The 15,053-nt window shown below is 41.2% G+C and overlaps 1 protein-coding gene across 1 annotated transcript in view; it reads left to right on the top strand.

Annotated features, from left to right (window-relative positions):
* The first annotated feature begins 6,808 nt into the window (after window positions 1-6,808).
* LOC311048352 (aminopeptidase N-like) overlaps window positions 6,809-15,053 on the top strand; it is a 41,537-nt gene continuing 33,292 nt past the window's right edge. Inside the window, exons 1-2 of the mRNA XM_084061584.1 lie at window positions 6,809-6,943; window positions 7,372-7,468. The gene's annotated coding sequence lies outside the window, so the exon portion shown is untranslated. The remainder of the gene's footprint in view (window positions 6,944-7,371; window positions 7,469-15,053) is intronic.

Genomic DNA, 15,053 nt, shown 5'->3' with positions numbered 1-15,053 from the left:
GGTTTCCAGAGCATGCATATCGTTGTCTGCATTTCTCTTCATACCTCATGGAAGTTATATGCTCTTAAGTGTAGGGCTGCAACCAGCGATTCTTTCCACAGTGATAATCACCTATTTACCCATTTCATCCCACGGCCGGAGGAATTTCAGTTTTCAGCTTCACCCAGCTGAGTGCTGCCCACAAAGGAGCGTGGAGGGGTAGGGCTTAAGTGTCTTGCTCAGGGACGCTTCGACACATTGCTTAGATCTGGGAATTGAACCTGGGACCTCCGGCTTCCCAGACAGACCTCTCTAACCATTCAGCGATGACCGCTCCGATCCGATCTTGATTATTCGCTAATCAAAAAAGTAATCAATAGAATAATCGCTAATAAGATAACCGATAGTTGCAGCCCTGAATTAGATGATTTAAAAAATATATATATGGGATTTGAAATCAAAATGCTTTATGACCACATGTATAATAAAACCAATTGTAGAAAAAAATAAATCCTTGTTTTGTGATCAACTCAACTGAAAACCCAGAACGAATACAGTTCATTCAAATTAATATGAGTGAAATGCTCCCTTTTAAAACCAGTGCATTGTGCAGTGTTGGCTCTTTGTGGTATTTTCCAGCATCAATTATCAGACTTGTCTCTGAAACGTCATTTCTGTTATTATTTCCACTCAATCTGTTTTAACATTCCCTCCCTTTGTTTCTGGAAGGAATCCATGGAATGTAAAGATTCATCCTGACAAGTTTCCTGGCATACTGTATGTACACTGGCTTCATTATAGCTGTGCTATTTGTTTTCTCTTCAACTCATATTTAGGTATAGAGAAATCTGCCCGTTTAATGTTACTGTATGGTCTTTGTAGACAATACGATTTCAATTCAAACAAGCTTTATTGGCATGAGAACATACGTTTACATTGCCAAAGCAAAAACAAAAAAAATGGAAATTGTTATGTACAGTTGGAGGTGGTACAGCATTGTGTTAAACAGAACTATGTCACATTGCAACGTTATATACACGTTTTGGCAAGGGTATAAAGCTTTTTGAAACACATGGCAGCAATTTTTCAGGATTTTACAGTCACTTTTGGGACAATTAGCAGCCTTTTTCCCAAGACTATTTAAAATAGTATACAAAAAGCCAGGTGGTAGGGCATTCGATATTATGGTGGCATAATAGTAGAATTAATTCATCCCCATGTTTGTGCCAAATCTGGGGGAAATGAGATCAGTGGAGCTGATCTGGTGTTGTCTCGTGGGCGTTACTCACTCTTTTGAAGTAGGTAGACACTAGACAGGTACATGGGCACCACTGGTCCCTTGAGTATCTTGGAAACCCCTGTCCTAGTGGTTTAGTGCATTGAAAAGGGGATTACTTACCTACTCCTCTTCGTCCCCCATGGGACATAGGGCTTCAATGAGCGCTCTCCATTGCATTCGGTCCCTGGCAGCATGTTGCGGCTCTCTCCCCGTGACAGGTTCATCTGTTCCAGCTCTTGTGTCACAGTTCTGCGCCAGGTGGTTTTGGGCCTCCCAGGCTTTCTTTTCCCTGGTGCCGTCGACATTGTCGTGGTGGAGAGGCTTGGGTGCTTCTATGACCCTGAGGTTTAACCATACCAGACAGGCAGGTTTAACCATACCAGACAGGTCTTGGGTGAGGAGTGTGACGAAAGGCAGCGCACTGGCCCTCCAGGTTGGGGGTTGGGCGTGGCGCTAACAATGCCACCTTGTTACCGAAACTACAATGAACAATAGAAACCCTCATTCTCTGCCAATACTGACAATAAGCCTGCCCGACCTACTTATTTTAGTGTGCCATTCATTTTAGGAGGTGTCACTGAGAGGCAACATTACATAAATGAGCCATTCTTATAACAAGTTTCAATGGTCTATGGGTGCGTACTTAAATCACAAAAATAACTGCCTTCTTCAGGGTATATTGTACCCTGAAGAAGGCAGTTTCCTGCCGAAACGTTGGTTTGTTTGCTGTGCGTCCTATAATAGAATATTGGCACTTTGGCTACCAGTGTGTGCGGCCACCTTCTTGTCTCTTGAAGACCACTATTTTGTTTATTCTGCCGTTGGCCGGCACCACTATATTAAATACTTTGGTGTGCGTATGGCATTCTCGTACACAGTACTTAAATCACTGTCATTTTCAACAGGTCAGGGCAAGGCCATGTTTGATAGCTCTGAGAATCTCTAGTAAAAACAGCTCAACTGTCGGTAGCCAAATATGAATTAAGCCAAATGAAGAGAGGAAACTGCTAATTGAAATCAATAACAGTTTACAGTTTAGGCATTTAGCAGACGCTCTTAATCCAGAGCGATTTACAGTAAGCAAGGACACAAGATAATACAAATGCTTAAAAATAGTAATCTAATAATAAAGTGATACATAAGTAAACCAATAATCTAATAATACCACATACGTAAACCAAGCTATCATCAGCCTACATTGAAACTATGTAGGCTGATGATAGGTTACAAAGGGTTTATTCCATGAGATAAGTCTCTTAACAAGTGTTGAGATATAGTTTCTGAAGTTTACACAGCGAGTATATGTATTTAGTGCCCTGGTAGCTCAGTCGGTAGAGCACGCGCCTTTCAATCACGAGGTCATGGGTTTGACCCTGGCCACCACCATCTCAGCATATTGAATAGCACATCTCGGGTGTGGCTGTCACTCACGATGTGGTTCTGGAGGTGCAGGACCGAGGTGCAGAATGAACAGGCACAGGCACAGTAGTGAAATCGCAAGAGGTTTTTATTGCTCAAAAACCCACACTGGGAAAAATCATGACGGACTTACACAGGAATACACTAGAACATTTCAGAGACTTGGAATAAATATGTGACAAAACTAGCGTCGACAACTTACGAAGAACTGTATACACAGGGGCATGTACATAGGCAAGCACTAACTACTGTAGACACAGAGGAACTCAACAGACAATCAACACTGGGATCGGCTAGGGCAGTGGTTCTCAAACCTTTTCAGGCCAAGGGCACCCTAGCTGAGAGAGAGATGAAGCAGGGACCCCCACGACTACATATTGTATAAAATGATGTAAAAAAAAAACCTTTTCATAGATTTCATCATTGTTGTGTGAACTAATGTTTTTGTTTATTTCACTTAAACCCTCAATACTTGGTAATCTTGAGGGTTGGCTCTGTACTTGATCTGCTCTTTTCCCCCCCTCTACACCACCCTTTGCCGAAAATAGCTGATCTACAAGCACACAGCGCGAGGCGTTGTGAGCTTGTAGATCTGCTATTTTCGGCAAATGTTCCCCTCAGAATAGAGATTTTAGGGTTTAATGTTTGTGGTTAATGGTTAATGTAAAAAAAAAGAAGAAGAAAAAAGTTCCTATCACACAAAGATTTGGTGGCCCCCTGCAGTAACTCTGAGGACCAACCAGGGGTCCCGGACCCCCCGTTAAAGACCCCTGGGCTAGGGGACTAAGAGGACACTGGCAAATCAAAGGACTGGTTAGACAAGACATGGTACAGATAACTAATGGAAACAGGAAACACTATTAGGAACAAGACTGCAAAATAAGAAGCAATGGGGAATCAACACACTACCAGAATACAAGACTAATACAGAACAGGAAAATAAGTGAAAGTCCCAAAACTAATAAACATAGTCAAAGTCCAAGGGCTGAGGAATAGACCGTGACAGTGGCAAGTCATGCGGTAAGTGCTGGGAGCTGATGCGCTCCACCTCAGCAATACGTCTCCCACGGGTCTAGCTAGCGCATTGCGAAACGGGGATAGAGTCGACGAGTCCCCGTTTCTCTGGCTGATACCGATAATAAGCTGCTTCTCAGAACCTACTTACTTACAAGTATTTATGCATATTTGGTGATGAAGCAAGCAGTTCCTCCTCTTCACGGCATCATCCCAGGCGTCACAACCTTTTAGCCGTCACTCTTATCTGTTCTGTCTCCAAGCAATCGGTGTCACTGTGACTTCGATATGCACACAACAACGCAAGGCCACCCTGTGACCTTAATGTTGACACACATGGTAAGGAGGCCTGACAATAACAAGTCAAGCCACAAGACACCTATACTGTATTGTGAGTGCACACGGGAACTCGAACCATAATACTGACACATACACATGAGAAAGATCAGAATTAACTGATGAAATACATATTTATCAGATCTATCAATGTGACATAATGTCAGCAACACAACATAGAAGCAGTATTGGGAAAAAAAACTCTTGTCAAGAAACATTAATAGTCAGATTTCAGTAGCATATATATCGTCTCTTTCGGCCGGGTGGAAACCTCATGTGTCCAAAACTGTTACTTTTCTGGATCCAAATGAAAAGACGGCAAAAGTAGCAGATCTACAAGCTCACAACGTTTTTCTGGCTTGCGGATCTGCTACTTTTGCTCCTTTTGTGTGACGCTGTAGTATATATACTGTATGATCAAGTGGGTCAGGTACGTTAATTTACGGATACAAAACCCAACAAAAGTTAAAATACGGAGATAACAGGTTTCTGGCCGACAGCAACGATATATTCCAATTGTGTTACAGATGTCCTGCTTTGTGAATAAACCTGCTGTGGCTTTTCTTTCCCCTGGGTACACTACAGAATACCATGTTTCAGCAGGAAATTATGTAAATAAAGTATGTAAATGTTCTTTTTAAGACCGGCCAAGTCCCCGCTGTGTCATCCATCCTACAACTCCTGCCAACATCTGTTCTCTCAGATACTCAGTCTGGCCATTTATGGACCTCTGAATCTTTATGTAAGGTGTGTGCAGTGGTGGAAAAAGTACTCCTTTTTTTGTTTTTACTTAAATAAAAGTATCAATACTGCAATGTAGACACACTCTGTTACAAGTAAAAGTACCAGTATTAAAAATTTACTTGGGTGAAAGTATAACAGTATTGGCGTCAAACTGTACTAAAGTACCAAAAGTAAAGGTAAAAAAACTTTAGAAAATAGCAGATCTACAAGCTCTACGGCTATTTTAAAATGATCAAAGTACATTATATATGGCTGAAGTAGTTAATGTATGTTTTGTAATAATAATCAGAATCTACAAATTAACTAGTACTAGTAACTAAAGTTTTCAAATAATTGTAGTGGAGTAGAAAGGACAATATTTGCCTCTGAGACACAGTGAAGTAGGCTAGAAGTAAAAGTATCGAAAATTGGAAATACGAGTAAAAAATACCTCAGAATTGAACTTAAGTACAGTACTTGAGTAAATGTACTTCACCACTGTTAGTGGACACACAGTAATGACACGGAACAAATGTTATTCTCCTCTGGTTGGGGGGGGTTCCCTCCAAAACCATCAGACTTTAATGGGCAGAAATGAGCGTCAAAGTGTCAAAGACATTCCTTGGTCATTTATAACTTAATAAATTGACTGGACAAAGTTTTTAGAATTGAGTTTGATATACTATACATTTGTACTTATAAGAGTACAAAGACTTGAAACAGACCTGTGTCACGAGTTATTGGAAAGCTTATATAAACACGGTAATAAGCTTTACAATCCTCACTTATACATTCTTTTCCTTTGAGACAGAATGTTCTGAAAGCTGAGAGGGAGAAAGACCATAGGAAACTAAGAGGGAGAGTGCTTAACGTGTTTAAAATACAAATTTACATTGATCTTGACTATGGTTGGCTATATGGTATATCATGCAATTTGTGTCACAAAAATATATCTTAAGTATCATAGATGACAGTCAAAAAGTGCCCAGACATTCACCCATGCAATGTGAAAAAGGACAACCAAAAATAATGACACTGTCATTTTTGGATTTGTGGCCATATTATCAACTTTTCTCCTCTCTTTGACCAGTGGTTCTTAACTGGTTTCACACCGATGGGATGTGGACTTGGCCTTGACCATGGGACCACAATATCAAGTAAGTCACCGTATAGTCAGTTCCTCTCTTTGTCCTTGAGTCTTGAGTCAGTGTCAGACCCACCTTGGGGACGTAAAAAGCCGTGTACAATGAAGAGAAACAGACTAAACCCTCCTTATAAGCAAAACAAATGGAACACAATAAGTGAGCAGGACTCCTTGTGGTGTCGGCTGGTGTTTGGTCATGCTTTGTTGTCCTGTAACATTGTATTAGCAAATGTTGTGTCAGCGATGGGACTGACCTCAGGCCTGAGTCACTTGGCCACCACCGGTCAAGCTGGTCACTCCCTGTGAAGCCCTGTTACTGTACTGTCATATTTAATGTGTAGGTGTCTGTCTGTCTGTCTCTCTATCTGACCGACATGATCCTTCTGTACATTCTGTACCATTAAGCATCTTCTCCCATGTGAGCTCTCCCTTCACTCACAATGAGTTCACTGCTGTGTTGATACAGCCACATTCTTTCAATGACCTCTAAAACACACGCACACACACACACACACACACGCACACACATGCGCACGCACACACACTCCCCCATCCACCCCTCCTACAGCTGAAGTTCAAGGAAGGTTTAATTTTGTGTGAAATAGAGAGGATTTGTATTCGTCACTCCCCATGTCACATCCTTCACTCATCCACTGCTCCCTCCCTCCCTCCCTCCCTTCCTCCCTCCATCGGGAGGAGAAACCTGCGGTAGCCCCACCACCACCACTCTCCTCCTCCGCCCTTCATCTCCCTCTCTCTCCCCGCCCTCCCTCCCTGCTTAGCAGATGGAAAACTGTGTGTTTCACATCAGCTGGGATCATTACAGGGCTCCGAACCTGAGCCGGCTCTGCTCCACACACACACACACACACACACACACACACACACACACACACACACACACACACACACACACACACACACACACACACACACACACACACACACACACACACACACACACACACACACTCATACACACACGCCTCTCACTCACACACACGCCTTTGTACGAACCACTGCATTGGACTTCCATCTCCAAAGACTCGGTATGTACACTTTCCTGTCTTTGTGAATTAAAAAAAAGAAAAGAGTTTGCCACGGGGGAGAATGAAAAAGAAAGCCACCTCATCACAGGAAAAGTTGAAGTAGAGCTGGAGACATAAGTATGTAGACGTTTAGGGTTTATAACCCCTTTTTAGGCTAACTATGGAAAATATAACAGTTACCAAGTTATAGGCTTTCCATAATTATTGCTTGTGTTGATGTGTTACTGTATGTCCACTGTGGGAATTCTATATATGCGGTAGAGTATATGAATTGGAGCCTCACTGCCGAGTTGCATGCTTCTTTTTGTTGTGCAGTTTGTGGTTTCCTGCTGAGTTGATTTGAGTCAGTCAGCTAGCTTTTAAAGGTTTGGTATGTTGAGTGGGTCATTTTACGTTTGTTTGTTTGTTGTTTTGTTTTACCGTGAAAGGGACAATGGCATCACTGGCAAGTTGCATGACTCAAGTTGAAGGACATCCTGATGTACAAGGATGATGTACTTGATGTGACATCTGCAGAGGTTTAAGGTATGTCGTCTTTTTCCTGTTATGCCATTTGGTACCTCTAACAATGTGATTTTAGTGTGGAAAAGTAACAAGCATTGTCATCCAGTTGCATACCTCTCCTTTATTTGGCATTCAATCAGAGTGGAACTGATGTGTGCCAGACAGACTGCTGCTGCAAAAGGTTCAGTGTGTAACCATTCCCTGAGTATTACTTGATGTGAGTGCCAGTGGTGGAAAGTAACTAAGTACATTTACTCAAGTACTGTACTTAAGTACACTTTTGAGGTAGTTTTACTTTACCGGAGTATTTACAATTTTCTGTATTTTATACTTCCACTCTGTTACATTTCAGAGGAAAATATTGTACTTTTTACTCGACTACAGTTATTTGAAAACTTTAGTTTCTAGTTACCGGTACTTTGATTTTGATTATTATTACAAAACATAGATTACCACTTCAGCCTTAATCTACGAGCCCACAACATGTCACATCGCGACACATTGTGGGCTTGTAGATCTGCTATTTTCAAAAGATTTGCATGCATTTTGAAAACTTGTGAAATGGGACATTCTGCAGCACAATAACTACTTTTGGTACTTTAAGTACATTTTGATGCCAATACGTTTGTACTTTTACTTAAGTACATTTCTAATACCGAACTTTTACTTGTAACAGACACTCTTTAAATGTTGTGGTATTGAGACTTTTACTTTAAGTGAAACATTTAAGTACTTCTTCCATCACTGCTTGATGTGAGTCAGTCAGTCAGTCAGTCAGCCAGCCAGCCAGCCAGTCAGTCAGCTGCAGATGAGTGATAACTAACTGCAGGAAGTGAAACTTCCCTTCTATTTGATCAGGAGTGTATCCTCATTACTTGCCAAGACACATGCCTCATGCCTCAAGCCAAACAAACGGTTAAAAACAGGACAAACAAAAACATTATTAGCCTAAGACAGAACATCACATACAACACCAGAAATTGTGTTTATCTGATTACTTGCCAAGTGTGTGGATTACAGTATGTAGGAGAGACAGGCAACTCCATAGCAATTAGAATAAGCCAACACAGGTACACCATTAATAATGAAAAAGATACCCATTTATTAATTGTTCAACACTTTATGACACATGGGATTGATGCCATAAAAGTATGCGGCTTGGAATTCAATGACTGCTGGACAATTGGACAGAGAAGATTCCATGAAAAAGAATGGATTACAAGACTTAGCACAAAATATCCAGGAGGCCTAAACTTCTAAACTGCCCAAAAAAACTGAAACTATCCACATATTCTTACTAAACTAAACAATAGAGTTGATCACCTACCTCAACCACAGAGTTGAGGGGGAGATCTCATTGTTGAGCTAATGAGAATATCAATGAAGGCACATTGATACCAAGAGCCATCAACATTTGGACCATCAACAGGGAGCTAATTGTCTTCCAAATTGGAGGTGTGAACATCAGAACTGTGAATATGCTAACTAGTTTCCAAAACTGTATCCCTTCAGTATCTACCCCATAGTCCTAAAATATAGTGTAAACACATCCTTAAATGGAATTAGGAAATAGTTTCAATCCGAGGGTATGCGGTTACCCTGACTCAGAGATTAGACGCCTCTGCCCTGCACAGTCTAATAGAAAGCACAAAGCTTTTAAAAAAATAAGTCTGCCTCATCCAGGCAGTTGGCCAGGAGCCACTTTGAGTGGTAGTTGGGATAAACGCAGTCAGTGGAGCAAACGCAGTCCGCACCAAAAATATTTACGATTCTGTCCCTATCGGTACATAACTCAGACGGCGCTGAGTCGACTAACAGCCCTTCGGCTGGTCGACGCGGGCACTCGCGCCTGGAGGCGCTCGGGCGCGTCTCCTCAGCCTCAAGGTCTGCTGAGTCGGCGCGCCTCCGTCATGGCCTATAACTTATAAATATAAATTATAGTGAAAACACATCCTTAAATGGAATTAAGAAATGGTTTTACCTTTAGTCTAGGTAAACTTAATTAATTGCAAAACATGACACCCCTTATTCAAAACAGATGGCGAATGCATTCTTCTCTTTATAGGGCCTACACAGGTAATAAAATTGCCTGTGAGACCTTTATGAATTGAACCTCACAGTCAAAAGTCAGTCAGCCAGCCAGCCAGTCAGTCAGCTGCAGATGAGTGATAACTAACTGCAGGAAGTGAAACTTCCCTTCTATTTGATCAGGAGTGTATCCTCATTACTTGCCAAGACACATGCCTCATGTTGGAGTTCCTTTTTCCCCTCTGAGCAGTGTTTTTGATCAGTTGTTTTCCTTTATTGACATTCAGCAAAACATAAATGAATAACATTGTCAGTGTCCATAAGGGAAACATAATGGTGTTATGATTCTACGGTATCTAAGGCGTGACCTGCTTAACCGTATCTGTACATGTACTGATTCTCTGTCATCTGCTTGTACAGATGCTTGAGATGTCATGGTCACTGATTTATCACAGTATGATACGACATGCAGCTGTTGAAGAACAACCTTGTCGACATAGTAAAAACATCATGATCCACTCAATCCTTATCTGTTTCAATGGTGCATCATGATTCACTACATAAAGGCTGAACAGATCATAACAAAATGGTTACAAAAAGGAAGAAAGGAAAGGGGAAAAAGAGAGAAAATTACACAAAAACAGCCATCCCACTTAAAATCCCTGCCACAAACGTTCCCTGGGATCCAGGCCACACTACCTGACAGGCAATAATTCTAAAATGCATTGGTCAACCCGTTAAAACAAGGAGGGGGGGGGGGGTCCGCTGGGGGGGTCCGCTGCCAAATACATATCATTTTGGGGGTCCTTTACATGAAAAAGTTTGAGCACCACTAATATAACAAGTTTTTCAAGAAACTGTTAGGATTTAGAAAACATTTTTAGAATCGGCCTCAGGTCTTAATGGGTTAACAAGAGACTGAATTCCACATCTCTATCATTGACTCCTTCACCCCCCTTGTGTGCATGCCTGTAAATTTGATGTGTGGGTGTGGGTGCGAGAACATTTTTGACATGGTACACCAAGGCCTGGAGCACCATGGCAACACCATGGCACTGACCATAAAAAAAGGTCTTTCTTGTGCAATCGAAGGCCTTCAGTTACATTGTAACGAAAGAACTGTGGCTTGAGAATTTCAGATTTTGGGCACTATCTGAGATTCAAGCAGCCTCCTTACATTGTTTTAGAACAGCCTGGATTTGATGGAGCCTGTCTTATCGCTATATTATGCACTAGTTTCATCATGTGGCCCCTATTCATATGGAGTGTCTTTATAATAGGCTATATATATACAGCAGCCATATTGGAAGGAAATTGGGCCTCTTCCTTACTTCCTTCACAGGTGTTACCAATGATACTAATGAAGGCTCTGTTCCATTTCGTGTAGCACAGTGGTTCTCAAACTTTTTAATTTAAAGGACCCCCATAACTCTGAGAGTGTACAAATGGAACCAAATGGACCTGTTACACACCCGTATAAGGGGCCATTTGGAACCCCCTCATTGATTGATTGATTGATTGTTTGATTTACTTTATTTAGTAAGACATGAGAACAACAGTACATGGAAGTACAAATTCACAATACAAGGTCTACTAAACTGGAAGACTCATTAAGCACTGAGCTTGTTTAAGATGAGATCCCCATGCACACAAATCATGATGACATATAAGAGACAGACAGATATACACACACTACTATACAGAACGTCATACAATCAGCTTACAGGTTACTGGTATGAAGAGTGAAAAATATGTACAAGAGAAGAAAAAAATGGGGAGGGGGGGTTGGGGGGGGGGTAGGTTAAGACTTAGACAGGGTCCATTTTCGAATTGCAGCCTCCTGAAGGTGTATCTTTAGGGCAGTTTTGAAAGTGAGTAGGGTTTTACACTCCTTTACTCCTTTTGGTAAGGCATTCCACATGTTTGATGAATAGCATGAGAACGAGTTCATTCCCTTTGTTGAGCCAAATCTGGGTTGAACATGATTCGTGGAGCTGCCTCTGGTGTTATGATCATGGACTTCGTTAACGTTCTGGAAGTATTTTGACAAATACAGGGGGATCCCAATGTTGTGGTGTATCTTAAAGACCAGGCCCATATAAGTTGCTGTACTCAACCCTGAGCCATCCAATCCTAGCAATAATGAGCAGGGGTTAGATGGGTTTTGTGATTGAGGCCAAGAAGTAGCCTTACTAGTTTGTTTTGGGATGTTTGGAGCCTTGTTTTTAAGGCCTTGGTGGTGTTGTGATACCATGAGGAGCATGCATAATCGTAATAACCTTGTATGAGGGCCCCTGCAAGAATCTTCAGAGTACTCTTACTGACTAGACAGCCAATCCTATACAAAAAGCGTGTTCTTTGGTTGACCTTTTTGAGGAACCAAATCAAGGAACCATGAGGGGCCCTGGACCACACTTTGAGACCCACTGGTGTTTCCAGTGAGCCAACATGCACAACATCAGCCCCCTCACTCTGTTTGACCCTGAATGGAACGGAGCCTTAATTAGTATAATTGGTAACACCTGTTAAGGAAGTAAGAAGAGGCCCAATTTCTTTCCAATATGGCTGCTGTGCATAGAGCCTCTGTATGGCAGGGGTCGGGAAGTAAGTTTGACCTCGGGCCTAAGCCATTAGATCACCATTTCCCAATCAGTGGGTCGGGACCAAATTGTGGGTCGCTCGCGGATCCATTTTTGTGGGTCGCGAGTGAATAAAACTTAAAGGTGTGTGGTGTAACTACAGATAGAAATGTGTGTGTAATCAAATGTTACAGGTGCAGATAGAAATGCTTGTGCAATGATTTTGTTCAGGTCCCATTTTATGTGGCACTTTGAGGATACATTATTTATTTAATCAAAAAAATTCAAGAATAAATTTGTATTTGGAGACAGTCAGTCATACTATTTTTTTTCATGGTTCAAGGTCTCTTCTTAGAACAGAGAGAAACAGTGTCTTTGTCGAAGGCATGTGTTGAAACACAGTTTGGGTTTGTTGACTCTAAAGAGGAATGTTGACAGTGAAAACATTCATAGAAGAATGGAAAGAGAACTATATGTCCATCCTACCCGGTTTCATCATTTGCGGGGCCAGATATGGCGGGCTACTTCTGGCCCACGGGCCACCGCCTGTTGCCTACCACTGCTGTATGGTAAACATGAATGCACCTATTAAACTACAGTGTATGAAATTGAGAAACCCGCTATAGGGACATGTACTGTACAATGCATGGGTAAATCACCAGGCCCAGATGGAATTCCACCCGAGTGACCCAGCAAAGTGTGCTAGTAATAGGCTCTCACTCCTAAATGCAGACTCAGAGATTTTTGCCTGGGTGGGGTGTTTGTGATTCAAGTAACTAATGTCATGGATGTCAATTGTTAATTGTAGCTAAATAAATAGACAATGGTGCTGGAGCCTCCCGTTAAAACATCCATCTTCCTCTACATCCTCTACATAGTTTAGGTGTCTCAGTTTGCCAACTGCAAATGTTTGCTATGTACTGATCAACTTTTTTATAACATTGGACTATGAACAACATTGCTGCCTGCATTAAATTTAGCATACACTATGGGTAAACCAGTTACCCAGCTGGGCTGGGTAAAGGCTTTGTGTGCACTGTTTACATTCACATCTGTGCATGTGATTCCAAAGAGTTAGAGAAGCAACATCACTGCCAATTTGGAGGGTTGTCAGAGCTAAGCCTGGAGCATGCAGTCCCTCCTGAGAGGAAATGTCCCTTGTAGCATGTTGGCAATAAATGATGATGGACTAGACCAGGGGTATAGGCAACACGGGTGCCAACATTGGCACAGGGCAGGGTGATCACTGGCACACTGGCACAAGTGTGAGAGATAGGCTTTTTATATTAAACTTTCAAAAACAGTTTAGTCAGTTGAATTAAGTCCCCTTGCATATGCATACAGTACATATATAGTCTGACTGGGGAGGGAGATAGGTGGGTTATTGCTCTTGAGTCTAATGATCATTACATCCTGATGTGAAAGAAAATATTTCTAAAGAAGAATAAATAACATAAAGGTTATGTATATGGACAATCAAAATCAGTTGGAAATATTCAACTTTGATGTGGCGTCACAATAAAATGTAATGTTGACATGGCATGGCACTGGGACGATAACACAGCATTTCATGTAAAAAAAAAAAAACTAGTGTTGATTTTGACAGCAAATTTTGATTTAGTTTTAGTCATAGTCTTTTGAATAAAATGTAATTTGAGTTTTAGTTATATTTTAGTCATCTGGAAAGTTTTTGTTTTTGTATAGTTTTAGTCGACTAAATATCATAAGATAGTCGACTAAATCTACAGTTGATTTAGTCGACTAGAAAGCATTTTGGCGGTGCGTTGATGGCGTCGTAATGGCAAATTGTACACTTGATTGCATGCTGAAAATAGCCGATCTACACGCGTTGTGAGCTTGTAGATCTGCTATTTTCAGAGCGCAACACCCCAGCGCAACCAAACATAAAATGACTTGTCTTTTAGTTCTACTGGATCTCTTCTCCACTATAGTCCCTCCCTAACATTTTAGTCTAGTTTTTATTTGTTGACGAAATTGTCAATATATTTAGTCATAGTTGTAGTCATCGTAGCTTAGTTTTTATTTCGTTTTTATTACATTTTTGTCATAGTTTTAGTCGACAAAATCAACACTGGCCGACCCCTGGACAACACCTGGATGTGCTGATGTTAGTATAGCCTCGGTCCCAGCCTTTACTCATCTCCGAGGATAAGAGCCTGGTCACCCGACCTGATGCAGAGAGAGAGCGTCTATAGGGGCACGACTTCCGTCGCATGTATTTTTGTAATTTTCCTTGGGCGGTACTTCCGTCAAATTCCAGTACAGTCTTTAGACACTCAACCGGCTAGGTCTTGCCCAGCGTGATGTTAGTGTAATGACAGCCATTTAACCCATTCCACATGAAGGTATATCACCGTGAGACCAGTGATGGAAGAAGTACTCAATAATGCAATGTAGAAACACTTACTTGAGTAAAAGTACAAAAGTATTGGCATCAAAAAGAACCAAAAGTAAAAAAAATACCTATTATCCAGAAGGTCCCATTTCCCAAGTTTTCAAATGTATGAAATGAATAAAAATCATTTGAAAATAGCAGATCTACAAGCTCAAAATGTGACACTTTGTGACGAGTTGTGAGCTTATAGATCGGCTATTTTCAAATAATTATAATGGAGTAAAAGCACAATATTTGCCTCTGAGATGTAGTGGAGTAGAAGTAAAATTATTGAAAATTGGAATTACTCCAGTAAAGTAAAAACACCTCAAAAGTGTACTTACATGTAAGTAGAGTACATGTACTTAGTTACTTTCCACCACTGGTACAAGTTGTTGAATGAATGCAAGTTGGCAGAAATGTATTCTCCATCTGTTGCTAACCATCCCCCAACTTATTTTATTTACTTATTTCTTCTGGAGAGACATTTCTCAGAACGTGTGTGTGTGTGTGTGTGTGTGTGTGTGTGTGTGTGTGTGTGTGTGTGTGTGTGTGTGTGTGTGTGTGTGTGTGTGTGTGTGTGTGTGTGTGTGTGTGTGTGTGT

This window comes from Gymnoscopelus microlampas (assembly GCF_963454915.1).
Source record: "Gymnoscopelus microlampas genome assembly, chromosome: 1".
Taxonomy (NCBI): Eukaryota; Metazoa; Chordata; class Actinopteri; order Myctophiformes; family Myctophidae; genus Gymnoscopelus; species Gymnoscopelus microlampas.
This window is presented reverse-complemented; position numbering and strand designations above follow the sequence as displayed.